Source organism: Polyodon spathula, chromosome 12, assembly GCF_017654505.1.
Source record: "Polyodon spathula isolate WHYD16114869_AA chromosome 12, ASM1765450v1, whole genome shotgun sequence".
In the NCBI taxonomy this organism is placed as follows: domain Eukaryota; kingdom Metazoa; phylum Chordata; class Actinopteri; order Acipenseriformes; family Polyodontidae; genus Polyodon; species Polyodon spathula.
This window is the reverse complement of record NC_054545.1, coordinates 9714948-9732606: the sequence shown is the minus strand read 5'-3', so window position 1 is coordinate 9732606 and position 17659 is coordinate 9714948. Positions and strand designations below refer to the sequence as shown.

The 17659-nt window shown below is 36.8% G+C and overlaps 1 long non-coding RNA gene and 1 pseudogene across 1 annotated transcript; both read left to right on the top strand.

Moving 5' to 3' along the window:
* The first annotated feature begins 18 nt into the window (after positions 1-18).
* On the top strand, positions 19-17432 carry LOC121324643 (annotated as a pseudogene).
* Positions 8470-11638, top strand: LOC121324645. Its single transcript, XR_005951256.1, has 3 exons — positions 8470-9264; positions 10363-10556; positions 11570-11638. It is a non-coding gene; the product is annotated as an uncharacterized LOC121324645 (long non-coding RNA).
* Positions 17433-17659: the final 227 nt, after the last annotated feature.

Below are 17659 nucleotides of genomic sequence, written 5' to 3'. Positions count from 1 at the left end.
CAATATTTCTTGCATGAAAGGGTAAAACTAAAGTGAAGGTAGTATTACCTGCATTTTGGAGGGATATCCAAATTAACTGAAGTTAACTATTTTTTAAATAATGTAATTATAATACCCATGATGATGGTGGACATTTGCACCAAGGCTCGAGCAGCTACAGTAGTGAGTGAAGTATCACACATTGATGGAATACATGCATCTGAAGTTGAAAACTATGGATAATAAAAACATTTAAAAAACAACATTTATTGCAGAAAACCTAATGAGACCGCTGGTGAATTATGGTGTTCTTTGGTATTTCATAATTGAAAAATAAATGTAAACAAAAATTCAATTTTTCTGTTTTAGTTATTATTTCAAGATTATTTTAGTATTCAACTGGATTTGAAAAATGGCAAAAAAATATTGTGACCTCCAAAAAACATACCAGGACTTCTACCGGGGAAATCTGCAAAAGAACTTGAATAAATATGAAATTAATACATTCATAATACCAAAAAAAAAATTTTGCATCATCGCTTTAAAAAAAAAAAAAATCTAATTATAATCTATTGTAAGAACTGAAACAAAACAAATGCATTTCAAAAATTAATTCATTTAATAGCATTCTGCGGTGCTAGATAACTGTGTGTAGTTGAGTTTCATAAGGGGTTCTGAAGCATTGCCTGGATTTTTTTTCTCTTTACCAGCATGTCAATGGGTTTTCTTGTTGAGGAGGGTGCACCTATTGTGTGGAGAGGACTCACGGTAATGTCTGCGATAGAGAGGTTATTACGACAGGTAAGGAGATATGGTACTTTGCTTGATCCTCAAAATGAGGTTGCGTTGTTTTGGAACTAAGGCGTGGCAAACAGACAACTACAAAGTGTATTCTATAGCTTCAAAGTGGTTCTTGATGTGTATACATTATTTTGTTTGAATCTTTATGATGAATTGTGGTGCATTATTAATTGACAGAATTGGAGACTTAGGGTGACTACAGTCAAGGTGAACTTCCATCTCAATGCCTTAACAACCTTTGGTAAGCTGTACTATAAAGAGTAAACCACACAAGTGCATGTAACGCTAGCGAAAGGTTGCAGGTAAAGTCAACACATCAGTAGGCGTGTTTGTTTGTGCCTGGGTGAGTTGCCCCCCACACATTTCATGGTTTTGGTATGTTTGTTGAGTTCAGTACCAGGTAAGGCCTTTTGGAAGCCAGCCCCTGTGTGTAAACCAAACATTGGCTTTTGTTAAACAGGACTGAACAAATGAACAGGCTAGCCACTGGTCATTTCAAATCTTCTTATTGTCATGTGTCTATGGATCTGTCATCAAGCTTTAATGTCAAATGAAACCAGGACCTTTAGCTGCTTAGTCTCTGCTTATAATAACAATAATTATTGTTATTATTATTAATTGGTCATTTAGCAGACACTTTTATCCAAACCTACTTACAGAGACTAGGGGGTAAATTATTTGTGAACAACTGCTGCTGCAGAGTCACTTACTATTGGATTTCAGTCCTCATCCGAAAGACGGCATTCACACTGGCTGTGAGCAGTGGTTTATGTGAAGCATTTTAGTTAAGACTACTTGGAAAAACAAATAAGTACTGTTTGTAGAATTATTAAGCTCTTTACTGCCAAGTAAAATTCCTATTAGTTTTGAGGACTGAAAAAAAAAAAAACATAGGAAGTTCATTAAGGACTCAAAACGGTGCCAGATTGTTTTTAACTAGCTTTGATTTTGCTTTCACAGAACTGTGCATATTGCTTGTAAAGACTTTGATGTTTTTTTCCATTGACTTTTTTTTATGACATAAGCCTTGGTTAGGTGTGTGGAGAAGATGCCTGTGGCCGATAAAAAAAAAAAAAAAACTAAATAAAGATTAAAGATAAGAATGAAGGTTATGCAGAAGGAAATCCTGCTTGCTGCTTCTCTGTTTAACTTTTTTTTGTTTTAAGCCATTGCCTCATTGTCTTGTCCTATGGCAGGTAGAATGGGGACAGCTGGACTATCTGGTAATAGAATGCCTCCAGCTACAGGAGATGTGCAGCTGTTAGCCACTCAGAATATCCCAATTTCAGGTATGGAAACTACCCTAAGTTATTCTGTACACTGTGTGTTCTAATATACAACTGCAGCGATTGTTCTCCTACTCACTGGGCTGTGTGACACAATAGTCCTATCTTAAGACGTTGCCACGGTTCTTTTTAGATCTATTTTTGATGGTCGTTTTTGATTTCAAATGACCTCATAGCCATTGCATAATTGCAATATGGCACTTCAGGGTGTGTGTCATTGCGGAATGTTGACAGTTCTTGGGCGATTGAAGGCATAATGCAATTGAGGTGTAGCAATATCCCACAACGACACACGATCCCTGTCATTCTATATTGTTTAATTATAGTCATTGTAATGGATATACTGTACTTTTTTGGTATTGTTGCATTTTGCTAGCTCCTTTTTGAAATTATAATAAAAACTCTTCACGCTAATGTTTTGGTATACCTGTATATATGTTTTTCATGCTACTTACAGTATGTTGGCAAAGATCATCTTCATGCTTTACTTGCAGTATGCTGTATTGGCACTGGGCATAAAAAAGGAAAGCTCTGTACAAAACACTTCTAAATGTTAACAGATTATTTATGGTCACCTATTTAAAGTATTAAAAGTTTTTGTTCTATTGAAAATGAAAAGGTGAATAAACTGTGCAAAAACTTTATAAGTCTGCCAGTCCTCCTTAGTGAAACAAAAAAGTCAGAGTATGGGATTGAATGGAGTAAACTGATTGGACAGGAAGCTTCTGAACATACAATTATAATTCACGACCAGCTGTTTTAGCTAATGAGAATACATGTTGGAGGTTGTCATGCGGAGCTACATTTAAATCTACAGTGTTCTGTTTTATGTGAAACCCTTGGGTACCTGTGTTCAGTTATTTTCGAACAAACTTAGAATACCTGGTAAAGGCTCATTTGGCAGGTGCACAGGGCGAGTAAAGGGAAGCACAAGTTTACACCTTGGCTGTGCCAAATTCTGATTCGACGACGTGCTCATCTTAATCCACCTGTTGGGATAGTCTCTCTTGGACATACCAAATAAAAATAAAAATAAAAATCCTTTAAAATCAGAGTATGGGATTGAATGGCGTAATCTGATTGGACAGGAAGCTTCTGAACATACAATCATAATTCACGACCAGCTGTTTTAGCTAATGAGAATACATGTTGGAGGTTGTCATGCGGAGTGATTTTAATATACTGTATGCTATACCAATGAAATGAAGTCTGGAAAAGGAATTGAACAATCTGCTGGTCTGTTTCTATTAGAGTTAGAGTAAGTCATGTAGAAAATAGAGACACAGAAGGCAATTAAATTATAATAACCACAGATTGATGACCAGTGGGCTTGTTTTTTTATGGAGAAGAGCTACATTTAAAGCTACAGTGTTCTGTTTTATGTGAAACCCCTGGGTACCTGTGTTCAGTTATTTTCGAACAAACTTAGAATACCTGGTAAAGGCTCATTTGGCAGGTGTACAGGGTGAGTAAAGGGAAGCACAGGTTTACACCTTGGCTGTGCCAAATTCTGATCCGACGACGTGCTCATCTTAATCCACCTGTTGGGATAGTCCCACAAGGGGGCATCATCACATAGAAGAACATTGACAGCTGTGAAAGGTCTGTTGTGTATAAACATGTATGTATTTGGTTATATATATATATATATATATATATATATATATATATATATATATATATATATATATATATAACGTCAGCCATGTTTTACCGTCCTTGTATTAAGAATAAAGTCAATCCCCATTATGTATATATTAATGCACTTGCCCGTCACACGCGATTGCTGACTCCATCACCAGTTTTCTGATACAAAGCCCATCAATGTTACAATTTATCTGAATATCCGGCACAGCACGCTTTTAAAAATAAATAAGTAAATAAATAAATTCTCTCTAATGCCAAATCAATCTGTCATTGTGCAGTTACACAGCGCTAACTCCAGTTTCACCTGACGAAAATGCTGCCAAAACAAAGCGAAACAAGCTAGGGTAATGTAACAGTTAATCATTAAACAGTTTTAGATGCTTTGTATTTATTTTTAATCTGTGATCGTTATTTGTTTTGTGTATTTTCATTTGCATGTGAACTGTGACATTAGGGGCTTACTAAGCATGTATTCTGCAATTTTGAATACTTACTTGGGATACTGTTTTAATTCTGGAAACAGTTTTTCTGTGTGTTTTTTATCTTTTGGTTTGGCTAAATTGCATTGCTTTTTATGTTTTACACAGTTCTGTGCATGGATAACATTTAGATTTTATTTTGCTGTTGGGTCGTTAATGGGAAATTTTACATACCGATACAATACATACTGGGTTTAAAAGTATGTCCTGTATTACAGTTAATGTGTTGTCTCTTTAGTTTTGGCAGGTGATATTTTCAGAATTCTGTCGTTCTGAATTAAAATATTACTTTTGATAAAAATATAGTACTGTACCAACAAAACCAATATAGTACATCTAAATGGAAGCCTACTTATTTTAAAATGCAGCCCTTTCAGATGTTTGTTTTTTATATTGCGTCTTTTTTTTTGTGCTCCCTGAAAAACGGACAAAGATTGGAACGGGCCAAAATGAAATAATCAGGTAACCGTCACTGAAGTCAATTTTATAGGGTTGGATATGTGGGTGCTGACTGTAGTATGTCCCTGTGAAAATGCAGACAACATGTGCTCTCTGACAGTCCGTGCCATTTCAAGGCGTCTATAAAGATCCTTTATGACCAGTGGTGGTGGCTGTCAAGTATTATTGCCCATTATTTCGTGCCTCTACCTTCATTGCTGTGTATATCATATTTTTATAAGCAAATGAAAATCTACTGCTTAATAAATGTGATGTATAGTTCCCTTATATTCCCTTGCATCATCTGTGAGGTTTTCTTTTTCTTTATTTTTCTTCTTTTCTTATTTTTTTCGAAATAGTCTACCTAATGATGGTTTTATTCCATCACTGTACACATGTAAGCCATCAGGACCAATACATGATGCATATTGTACTGTGACTAGCATATCAACATACATATTTTAATGATCATAGAAAACCCAATTGCTGTTTCCACTGACTGCTACGATACTGAAATAAGACTTCTAAGATGCAGCATTGCAGGTAATAACATCATAGCATAGGAGGAGATGCTACACTAAGGTCTGAATACTGTGCAGGGAATATAAAATAGCATTTCCAAAAGAAAGAAACAGATTTGGGGATGAATGGATTGGAGAAAAAAACAAGATCAGGAATCTTACTCCTAATGGAGCTTGCAATGTGGTATTTTTAGAATAGAGAGAGTGCAATGCTTTAATGTAGAATAATGTAAATAATTAATTTAAAAAGCCATACAGTATGTAAGGTATAAATGAGTGCCAATAGAATATTCTACTTACAATGTGAGCAGGATCTTGCAGCTCATCACAGTGCCACTGTATTGAGGGGCAGCACACTGTAGCATTCCCATACAAGCCAGCTACTCTTGGGTTACATTCCTCCACCAATGTGGTTTTGCCATGTTCAAACAAAGGTTTGTACATAAATGCACATTCCGGTGAAAAAACTCAAAGTTGAAATGCAGTGAAAAAGCTCAAAGTTGAAACTCACAGCTAATACCTGCATGTTTTGATGATCTTAGGAAAATACCTAATTAATGTGTGTGATCGTGTACTGGTATAATTGTGATAATACTAGATGTTGGATAAGAAGATACTGTTTTTTGAGTAAGGTGTCATTTTCCTGTATGTATTTCTGACCTCATAGCATTAGGATGAATCTCACCATTATATGCTGCTGCCTGATCATTTCAATATATAAATATATATGACAGTGTGACAGAAACATGAGTTCTGGTGATGAATCTTCCTCCCGACCTGTGAGGGCGCTAAAGAACGAGTGGAGAAGTATCTGGAAGGGCTGGCCTGACGGTTCGTTTCCGGGTCAGGGAAGTGGGTCAGCCTGGAAAGAAGCGTGACTCTGTTGTAAGACCGTATTGATTTGAAAGGTAAACGAGAGGCAGCTGCAAGTAATAAGGCAGCTGCAACCGTTTACCTAGATATCATGCGGGATTACATATAGGGGCCAGGGTAACGCTGATCTTTTCCTTCGTTTGGGTAACGTGAGGAGAGAAGGACTGAGAGAGGAGCTCTCAGAGTGTATTGTGTGTTGCGTGTTGTCTTTGTTTGTTTATAGACAGTTAACGGACACCTCCGGAGCTGTCGCCACGTAAAGCACTATCCGGAGCACCACTGCACAGAGCACCTGCACGTTTGAATGTCACTCAGGACTGGTGACCGTGCCTTTGTTTGTGTGTGAGACTGTACTGTGTTCACCATCCCCGCGCTTTACACATTGTTGTGTACTGCCGGGGATTTATTATTTGGCGGTCGCCAGACCTGGAAACAGCACAAATAAACACTTGTTCACTGAATCACTGTTGTCTGTTCATCACTCCTGCATTGCATCACCGCTACACCTGTTCCCCTTACCAACCACTTTGCCACAGACAGTAAGGGTAACTTGCCTTGGAAAACTTTCAGCTCACTCTCCAGCTCTATGAATAAGATGCTATCAATTATACTCTGCCTCCTAGCATTTTTCTGTACTGCAAATCTTTCTCAATAAATCTTAAATATTGATGAAAAACGCTCTGTCTTTCTGACAGTCTTTCCCAATGGGTCATTGTATAAAAAATAAAATACTGAACTAACCTAGCCTCCTGGACAGCACAAACTAATCTGAAATTGCCTCCACCCTTGTTGCATCAATGCCCAATTCTCTTTGTGTTCATATTACTATAAACATGAATTGGGTCACTTCAGATTTGTTTTAGATATTTAAATATACCAGAGAACACTGATGTATAAAACTCTAATTGCGCTTTATGAATCTCCTAATTTGAAGTTTAGATGGTGCTAGAACACGATCTCTGTAAATCAGCATGTAGTTAGCTATGGCTCATCGTGGCTGAGACTAGGCTCCAGGCTTTAAAACCTTTTGGTGGGTGTCAAAAAGATGTCAGAAGGAATCTCAATAATAAGAGACAGCTGAATGTTTTGCCCTGCAATCATGCTTATTATTCCAGATTTAGCCCTGGCCAACAGCCAGCATCTTTATTCTATTCTTGTATATCCTCTGCTAGCTGAGAGTTTTAATTCTGCAGTGGAGGGGCTGAGGAGCGTTCCACACAGTATTTCTCTTTTATGTCAGTTCTGCCTCATTCCAGCACTCTGAATGGTGATGGACAGTTGCATATACATAATTGTCTCATCCCACAATCCCTCCTGTTATCCTCTAATTTCTGATAATGTATTTATTGCTTCATTTGTTTGCTCACTGTTTAACATTTTGGACCCTTTCCAAAGAAGTTGTAGTGCAGCAAAACTAATTGTCTATTGCTATGCTATCACACAGAAATAATCAACATAACATGTAATCTTTAAAAATGTTCTTTACAGTTATCCTGTCTGCTGTCTACATGCATAGTCTGGAGTTATTGCTACTGTTTGACCCAGCAATAACAGACTTTCTTTTTAACAAAGTGGCGTGGTTAATAACCAATACGTTTTACCAAACTGTACAAAAGATCATCCTGATCATGCCTGTTTCCTGTTCTTGTACCTTATCCAACAAAAGAAATTTGAACATACACTATACATGTATTGTACAATAAACATGTTTGTTTTCAGACTTAAGTCAAATTATATTAAAAAAAGTACATTTAGAATATTTTCATGCCCAAACCTGGGTACAGCTACCTATATGTGTTATTTATATCCTAGAGTATTTTATGTTAACCAACGTTGTCTTTTATATATAGGCTGTCTTTACCTCCTTTCCTTTTGTGTACCATGTTCCTGTTGCCACTCCCCCAAGTAACTATCCTGCCTGTCACCCCCAATTAAAATGCTATGCAACTTGGATTAAAAAAAAACAAAAAAAAACACTGTCTTTGGGGGAACTGAAAAGCCTGCAGTGATAGACTGAGGAACAATGTTGACCCTTTGTGCTTTGAGTGACTGGTGTTATGGCCTGCTGAAGCAGAGTTTTAAAAGAGCCATTTGGCAAAGCCATTGTCAAACTTGTTGTGAGCCAATAAAATCTTTAGAATGAGCCATTCATTTTCATATAGGAGCATTCAGTTTGTTTTTACAAAACTTTTATAGGCTCCTATGTATTCCTTTCCACCCATTTAATCTTGATTTTACCACCTGTTTTAAATGTGAAGATAAACTGAAAGACTTGTTAATGTGTGATCTGTTCCAGGCGCTGTGATCGTGTCAACTCCACAAGACATCGCTCTGCTGGATGCGCGGAGAGGAGCAGAGATGTTCAGAAAAGTCAATGTGCCCATGAGCATTTACAGCTTTCGTTTCTCAGCTCTGCATTTGCTTTGCTGATGTGATAAGATAATTGCTTCATGGCGTACATTAGGAATATCAAATATGTACTTGGTAAGGGAGATACATTTAGTAAAAATTCTGTTTAGCTTTGGTTTTGACATTTTAATTTGGATAGTATGACTCTCTTAAATGGTAAATGTCTCCAGTCACCAGGACAGGACTGATTCAGTGTAACGTGTCTGTTAAGGTTTTTTCTTTTTAATTTGTTAGTTAAATGTTCCTGGAGAAAAAATCTTAAACTAATTCTCAGGCACAGTTTATAGTTTTTTACAGATTTTTTTTTTTTGGTTTGGTCAGGCTGTTGCACGAAATTATTTAAATGTAACTAAAACCAACTGTTATTTTTTCGTGTAAAATGTAATCCATTACCACATTTCTTTACCTCTCTGTAAAAGGAGCCATTACAGTTACAAGTTACTGAAAAGTGTAATCCAATTGCACTAATGTGTTACATGTAATGCGTTACTCCCCAGTACTGCTGGAGGTACACATAATCTTTGTCACACATAATGGAGTGAAGTGTGTTTGAATGATCATTCTTGTAAAAATCAGAATAGTGTAAGAAAGCACTGTAATGCTCTAATTAACTGAGAATAATTGTTACAGTAGTCAGTTACTTTAATATAGTAAATATATACAGCAGCCCCCTGAAGAGTTAATCTAATTTTATTTGATTACATCTGTGCTATGCTATTGGAATATGAGTTTTTATTTTCAGTCTATTTTCTATGATTGAGTACTCACAACAGAATTAGTACTTCACTAATTTCACTGCTGAGGGAAAAAGCCCATCATTTCTACCTGCCAGTAAGTAATTACTTCATTTTCTTTATTCTTTTTCACTGTTTTGTCCCTACATGATCTTGGCTTGGTGTACATTCAAATAATTTTGTTCTAATTCAGATCATTTTGTTCTAATCCATGTTTATGTTGCTATGTCTAATGCTGTTTGTATTTGTCACACAATAACTCATGGACAAACTGTATAATGCCCTTTTTAATATTGGTGGAGGGGGCTCTTTTGTACTGCATGCTAGCAGTAGATGCAAGGAAACAGGAATGATGTTTTTGTTTTTTTTTGTTTTTTTTTTTCCCCCATTATCTTTCTGTTAGGGGGCTATGTAGTGATACAGGCAGGAAGTTTGGAAAGTGGGGGTGTGATGGTTTGGAGTGTCAAGCAGAAGCTAGTGTAGCTCTCGCTGTGATGATGCTGTTTAGGGGATAGCCATGGGATCAACTCATCTTCCTCCCAGAAGCCCTGCCTGGACCAGGAGACTGAGTGTTTAGTTGTCTTGCTGGTTGAAGAGAAATAAATGCATTGCATATTAGAGTTCAGCCCTGCTTTGAAACTGTTGTAAGAAAGGGGAAAATAAACCTGCCTCCTCAGTGTTAAATTGACATTGCTCTCTTGTTATTTCCCTCTCCACGCTACACTGGTATGTGTCCTCACCTAGTCAAACCCTGATCTGTTCTGCTAGCTCAACAGCTTTCAGTTTGAAGTTGTAGGACTTCTTCAGCATCCTAATCTAGTTGTAGCCACAGAAATAAACTTCAATATACGCTTCCCCCAAATACCTCAATAAAAAATTGTGCTTTTCAAAAACCATAGTACTTCTAGTTACTTGAATAAGTGCCAAAGCTGTTTTTAGCAATTTAAAATAAATGCAGCGCCATTAATTCCAAGTAATACGGTATAATGGGTGTTTGCAGCACATTCTGATTTCGCCAATCAGTGGCTTGCAGTGAAAATTAACATCTGATGGCACTGGACACAAGGCAAGTCACACATGTAAATATCACCAAGGGATGCCAACAAATCTGGGATATTCATGTTTTGCAAATTTCTCTAATGCATATTGTACTGGAGTAGCTATCATTGCCACATTTTTTTTTTCACCATTACAGAATCCTAACTCATAATTGATGACAGACTTAATGGACACCAAGTACATTTTTCTATACGGAGTCTAGCTTGACTCTGCTGACCCATCGGGTCCTGAGAGGTCGTTAGTCAGAAGTGAACAGATGGTGGGTTTTGTGCCCCTAATCTTAACCACGGATAGTTTATAGGCCAGTCTGGGGTGTCCACATGATTAATGGTAAGTGGGGTGTTTACGTCTTGTCTTTATCTCGCTGTTTATTTGGGTCATTCATCAGTTGGGCACTGAGTAATAGATGGCGAGGGTTGTTTGTCTTCAGAGCTAAATAAGGTGGCCAAAGCTTTTGCTAAACTGAAGTAACCTGATGAAGAGGGTTAGGGTTTTCCTTTTAAGCATTATCGAAACATCAGATTGCCAAAATGTAGATTGGTATGCTTGATCCATTGATGGGTGGGTATGCCTTCTGGCACTGTACGGACTAAAGGGTTAGGAAGGTGAACACAGTCTGTTTGTTTTGTGTGTTTGTCACGCCACGTCTTTCAGTCCATGGATTTGTTGTGTGCAAGAAAGCCCATTCAATCAACCCAGACCTCCGCTGGCACTGAAGCACACATTTATGAAGCCTGTTTGAGTTTTATTGTAAGAGTCAAAGTGATAGATTGAGCTGTCATAGTTCAAAACAATCACACAGAAACATAAGGTACCCAATCCACACTTTGTGGCATCAATGACCATATGGTAAAGGAATGAGCCAAGATGGGCGTGAATTTCTGTGTAGTTATGTGAGCCATCGATCAAATGTATGTTGAAATGTTATCTGGGTGCATAGTTGGTCCATTGTTAGTTTTAGTGATACTTCTAGTTTCATTGTTGCAGTTCCAAAATATTATTTGGTAACATACAGTATGGTAAAAAAAGGTGTGTTGATGTACAGCCTAGATTACATGGACTGAAGTGGGCATGTGAAAAAGTAAACATACATCACTAATTTTGATGAAATATAGATTTCTTGTGAAAATAAAATACACATTTAAATCTCTGCACCACACAAACATTGATTAATAGAAACAGGTAGCTATTGTACAGTTTTTTTTTTTTTTTCCTGAAATACTGCTTTGCATTTATATCCTTGCCTGCTTGTCAGCTGAATGAATGCTCTTGTTTTTGTGCTTCGTTTGTTCTTACTGTGGTATTTTGAACAGGTGCAGGTATGACAGTGTATTTCCTTGCAGAATTAACTGTAGGAGCTCTGCACTGCTTCTGGCACTAAAACTCCCCCCCCCCCCCCCCCCCGCTCTGACAAGGTGGAACGAAGATTGATGGGAGAGGTACAAGTGCAAACTCAGTTCCATTCAATAGCCTGGGCTTCAGCTGTGCTGCTAGCTGGGAATGCTAACTGGGCAGCCTGACTAGCTCAAAACATAATCCAGATACTTTAGAAATATAGCACTTGGAAGCTATTGCACTCTGAGATATTGTTATGTAAGATATTTTATTCCAAATGTGTTTTTGTTTCTTCACATTTAGAGACTTAGCATACACGAATGCACTTGCATTGAAAAATAAGTAAAAAAAAATCTAGAAAGATCTCTGCCTAGTTCAGGTGATCATACTGTATATATTGAAATGGACATGGCTTCTTAAATTGGTACTATTAAGTACATTCTCATTTCATTTAGCCAGTACGCAGCAGAGCTCACTCAGAATAAAAGTTGCTGACATATGCCCCATAACCGACCTAATTGAAGCTGGCAAATGCAATAACTTGTTGGCTGTCATTTCAACACAACATTTTTAACAGGATTATTTTAGGGACTTGGGGAATGTATTTAGCTGCACTGCAAGGATTTAGGAAAAAAAAACTGAATCAGTGTTAACATCCTGAAGGGATAACGTTGTTCAAAATATGAGGGGGAAGGAGGGATTTTTGATCCCTTAGAAAATGTTTCAGTCATAAATGAAAAAGCTGATATCCAAATTGTTTTAGTTTTTTGTAATTATTTATTTTACTCTTTTTACTGTATTTTATTTAAAAAAAAAAGTAGAAACAGGGTTGTGTTACTTGATTTTTAAGTGTTTAAAAAACGGTTCATTTATTTACTTTTTATAGGTTATTTTTTATAACTTCTAGGTTATTTATAGGGGAATGTAAAAGTATTACTAAAAAAAAGAACACACATTGTAGTAGAGTAAATTGAAATATTTGTGTGTTAATACCCTGCCATATTAATTCCCTCAATTTCAGGCTTAAATATAGTAGGTCCAAAAAAACATGACATAATAGGCCATGCTGACATTCTGGGCCTCGTTTTACCACGTATGCGGGCACATAAACATAGTTAGTAGACTTTGCTTTTACAACCACCGATATACTGCCCAGCCCTCATGCTGGACATTGTGTATAGACCTGGTATGCTAAGACTGTTGCTTTCTAATTACTTCTCCATTTAAGATTTGTGTAAAATGGCTGATCAAACTCCCCACCGCTTTAGGTACTCATAGCCTTAGAAATAAATTACACATTTGGATAGTTACAAAACAGCTGTCAACAACTATTACAATCAGAAGCGAAATAAACATTGTTATTTAAAGGGCCATCTTTCTAAATAGTATGAGCTGCTGCTGGGGGGTATTGTACTAACAGAAGTTGGGCTATTTGCAATTTAAAAAACACACATACTTTATCCATACTTGCATTATTTTCATTTTGCACCAAGTAATGATTGCAGAGCTTATCAGTTAAAAGATATACTTGGTTATGCAAATCCATTTAAAGATGGCTGCTTTATTTATACAGGTACATTTTATTTTTTTTACAGTAAATAATTATGTAAATAGCCTTTTCTACAGACTCTGGTGCATTCAGTTCCATTGCAAAGTACACCACCATTTGATTCACTTTGAAACAAATTAGCCTTGGCTGTATAACTCAGTAGCTTGCAGTGCCAAAGAAAATGAATTGAAAGAGTAACAGGAAAGTCCATGTCATGGAATTGCGAAGGCAAGATATAAATGGATAATTAAGTAAGCAGTGGGTTTGCGTAAGCCTTGCCGAAGTTGGACATGGCACAATAATTACTATTTTAACTTCATAACTTTTTCACACACTTTAGTTTCAGATGCTAATTATTGCTGTCTTGTTAAAATACTCTCCAATTATTAAGGCGTACAAATATGCTTTAATCTTATTTTATCTCTTCAAATGGGACAACAAACTTGATATAAATTATAGCGACCCCTGTATAGCGTTGATTTGTGTGAAGTCTGTCTTGAATAGAGATGATGCTGGATCTGCTCTTCATTTTTTTTTTTTTTTAAATAGACAAACTAAAAATGTAGCTGTGACCTAATTCAGTCTGGGCATCCCAGCAGTGGTGCTGCTGGAGCCCTGCAGTGATCATAAATCAAGAGGTGCTTCTTGCTGCTGCGTTGTACCCCCCCCAAAAAATAAATAATGCGATCTGCCTGCTCTAGCTAGAATCATGGCAGTTCATCTATGTGAAGCATCCACGGTAATTAGGGTAAGAGCAACCAAGTCTGCCATTAGTAATCCCTTTGCATAACTTTTTTAAATGGCAGCGTTTACACACAGTGTATTTAGTGAACTGTGTTTAACCATTGAGGTATAAGATGGGTCTACCAAACTGGATCTAAGCTGGATTTTATCTCTTACTTCCAAAAACGGCCCTAGTTTATTACCCCTGTCCCACCTAGCCCTCTCGATCATGTTTTGCCCATTGAAGCATCTGTTCATTCTTCCAGGTTCTGGGTGTTGTCAGAAACATGAGTGTGTTCCACTGTCCGAACTGCAACCACAAAACCCATGTATTTGGAGAAGATGGGGCAACAGAGCTGGCAAACAGCCTTGGAGTGGAAGTCTTGGGTAAGGATACAGTAACAAGTCCAGGGATGGAAATAATAATCCAGATGCATAGCTGTTTGATCTGTTCCATGATTTAGTGTATAGCTCGTAAGTCCATTTATGTGTAACTAGGCTTACAGAAAAAACTGGAATAGCTCATAGTCTTGGGCAGAACTGTCACATTAGAAGTCCTCAATGGATTACTGTGCTTTTATTACTGTAATGCAGTAATACATTAGTCATAGTCCAACATTTTAAATGTGATTTATTTCTTGTATAAGCCTATGTTAAGGACTATGGGCTGTACCTTCATATGTTTTTGTCAACCCACTGCTATTTCAGATGTTAATATCGCATAAAATGTACTTTATATTTTCAATGTCATGGCCAATTTGAGACATTGGCTTCATACTTTGTACACCAGTGTATTCTATGATTCTTTAAGTCGTTTGATCACAGGTATCTTACAAGAAAGCAAAGCTGTTTGTGTGTGTGTGTATGTGTATTTGAAGCATATGGAAACATAAAGACAGTATTTCATTGTATATGTTTAAAAAAATGCATTTATACAGACAGAATTGTAATGTTGGCTGTGGAGTTTAGCAGCATAGAAGTATATAACTTGGAAGTAATCCACGCCTGTATGTTTTGTACCAAAGTGAATACTACAGCAATTTAAATGTGAAAGCAGCCTAAAATCTGGGATGACCCTTTGAAATATATTTATTTGACTATTTGCAGGAGATATCCCATTACACATTAATATAAGAGAGGTGTCAGATGAAGGGCAGCCTGTGGTTGTGTCCAAGCCAGACAGCCCAGAGGTTTGTTGTATTTTTTAAAGCCTTTTATCCATTCATCCAAAATGACAAGAAGACAAACATTTTGGCCAGTGCATTCATCAATGTTATGCACTGTTATTACTACTGAAATATGCATGATAGTGATTTAAACTTTTTTCTTAAGAGTTCAGGTCATAGTATTAATGGTGAACTCTAGGTTGCTCTTTGCCAGCCATTTCATATAATTACCAGCTTTTCATCACAGCCTGTAATTACTCTATACTTGCAAGTAACTAAATGACATCCATAATTACCACTCCACTTTCACAATCATTCACAATAAATGGAGTGTCTGTTTTCTTCTCGATAACACCAGCTCAGAAGATTGTGGGTGGGGGGGGTGGGGGGTGCTGTTTCTATGGTTTCCTGTCCCTATATCAAACACAGTGGTATGGAATTCGTCCCAGATTAGATTTTTGCTATGTACAGTTGTCCCTTCTTATCCCGCAACCTCTAAACCACAGAAAAATAGCCAGGTGCAGGATATAAAGAAATGCTGACCAACTAAAATGCCGACTTGGAGACTCCTATTAAGTCTGATCACTACATTGTGCAGTGATTCATGAAAATCTCTGTTTGCTTTTCTCAGTCAAGTGTATTTTTTAACGGTACATTAATAATATCAGTATCTAAATTTTGTTTGGGAATATACCAGAGGCCCCTGTGTTTTATTGGGGGTGATTTAAATGCTACAAAAAAGGCAATGGACTGCATCGTTAATTTGCATATTGAATTTGAATTCATGTCAAGTAGAATACAATTCCTAATCAATTTATTTTACAGTTACTTTCTATATCGATTACACCTTTTACAAGTTTAAAGAGCATTTTCTTTAAACTGTATGCAGCCCATTGACTTTTCTATAGATTTTAAAGCTGGAGGGTTAAGTCCTTTAATAATTCATTACAGGCTTTTCGCCTGGCAAATACAGCAGTAATGGTATTAGCATAGTTTCTTTGTTCCAGGCCAAAGCCCACCTGAAGGTTGCTGCTAAAGTCGTGACACGACTGCCAGCTCCATCAGCCTGAGTGCCAGGAATGCTGAAATGTGGAAATCTGGGCAGGAACAGCCTTGTCAGTGCTGAGCAACTTGTTCAGTGATGGTGTGGACATCAGACCCCTCTTAAAGTGAATAGAACTGCTATTACACGGCTGTCAAATTTTGACATGCGTCAAAGCAAATTGTAATAAAGGCAGATCTGCTTTCTGTTTAAATACATTCAGGGAAATCCCATCATTTTACATGCTTGTTACTGTGAGGTGATTCATCGCGTTAGTTCTTTACTGTACACAGTGCTGTCGTGAATAAAGTTAACTCTCTTTTGTTCTCTATTAGGTTTTATGTGCTTTAGTTTGCAGCCATTGCTGTTCGATGAGAAATTGCAAAGTAAAATGATTACATCGAGGGTTGTAAAGAAAATAGAAAACTTAAAGGTATAATAATTTATTAAACATTTAACCGAAAACTATTCTGTTGGGCTCTTGTATTGATTCGCCATTTATATTTATTTAATGCAACCAGTGTAATTGAATAGATTATTTGATAGTCAATATACAATTTGAAACGCATACAAAAGTAAAATGTAAAGGTGGCTATAAACACTAAATCAAGTCTGGATTTTCCTGAACATGTTTATAATATTTTAAGTGGCAAGAGCTGTACACATGTCAGGACCATGTCACAAAAAAGTCGTCATCATCATCTAAATAATCTGTTTTGCCTATATCAGTGAGTCCTTCATATCTGACAGATTTCATCTCTAGGTTTCCTCATTACCATATATATGCATGCCACTGATCTCAGCAACATAAATGAGTACATCTACTATAGAATAATTTTTCAAGCAATACAAAATTATACAAATAAACATTTCAAAATATTTTGGTTTCACGGGCAAAGACTCCCTTTGCCCACATGATTACGATAACCAGGACAGGATATGCAGATGTTAAAACAAAGCTATATTTAGTTGACTTTCCGGAAGTGTGTACGAGCGCATGGTGCCAGTTCGCCACCCACAATCAAATGAATGAACCTCCGATACATGCCAGACCTGGCTTTCCCAGCTCTGAGCAGCCCCCATATTGTCCCTGTGTACCACAATTGCTCTTTCAGAAGACGTTTTATAATGGATTATTGAGAAGGATTTGCAAATGATTTCTGTCTATTTGTATTTCTGGCTGGCACTTCTATGGACTATTTACAAATACTGTGGACTGCAGGATATATAGAAAGAGCTGAACCATTCAATTGTATTTTCTATATTCTATACTGTATAAAATTTAAAAAAAAAAATGTACTAAAACCTTGAAGGGAACAGGACTTCAAGTTTTTTGTCGATTTTTCTATTTTTTATGGGTACAGCAGTAAACTTTTGCTGGAAATAATACAACCCTGTGGATTATAACCCTGTTTCTAATCGTTTGTTACGATTAAAATCTCTCATTTAATAATTTCCACTTGTCTTGTGTAACACTGCATATTTACAAGAGTTATTGGCAACTGCTGTTCAGATGTATCATGCAGATTCAAAAAGCTTTCCAAATTGGACTGTGAAATGTGTATGGCACTGATTGTTTCACCTTGGATAGTGCTGCAATGAAATTCATTACTTTATT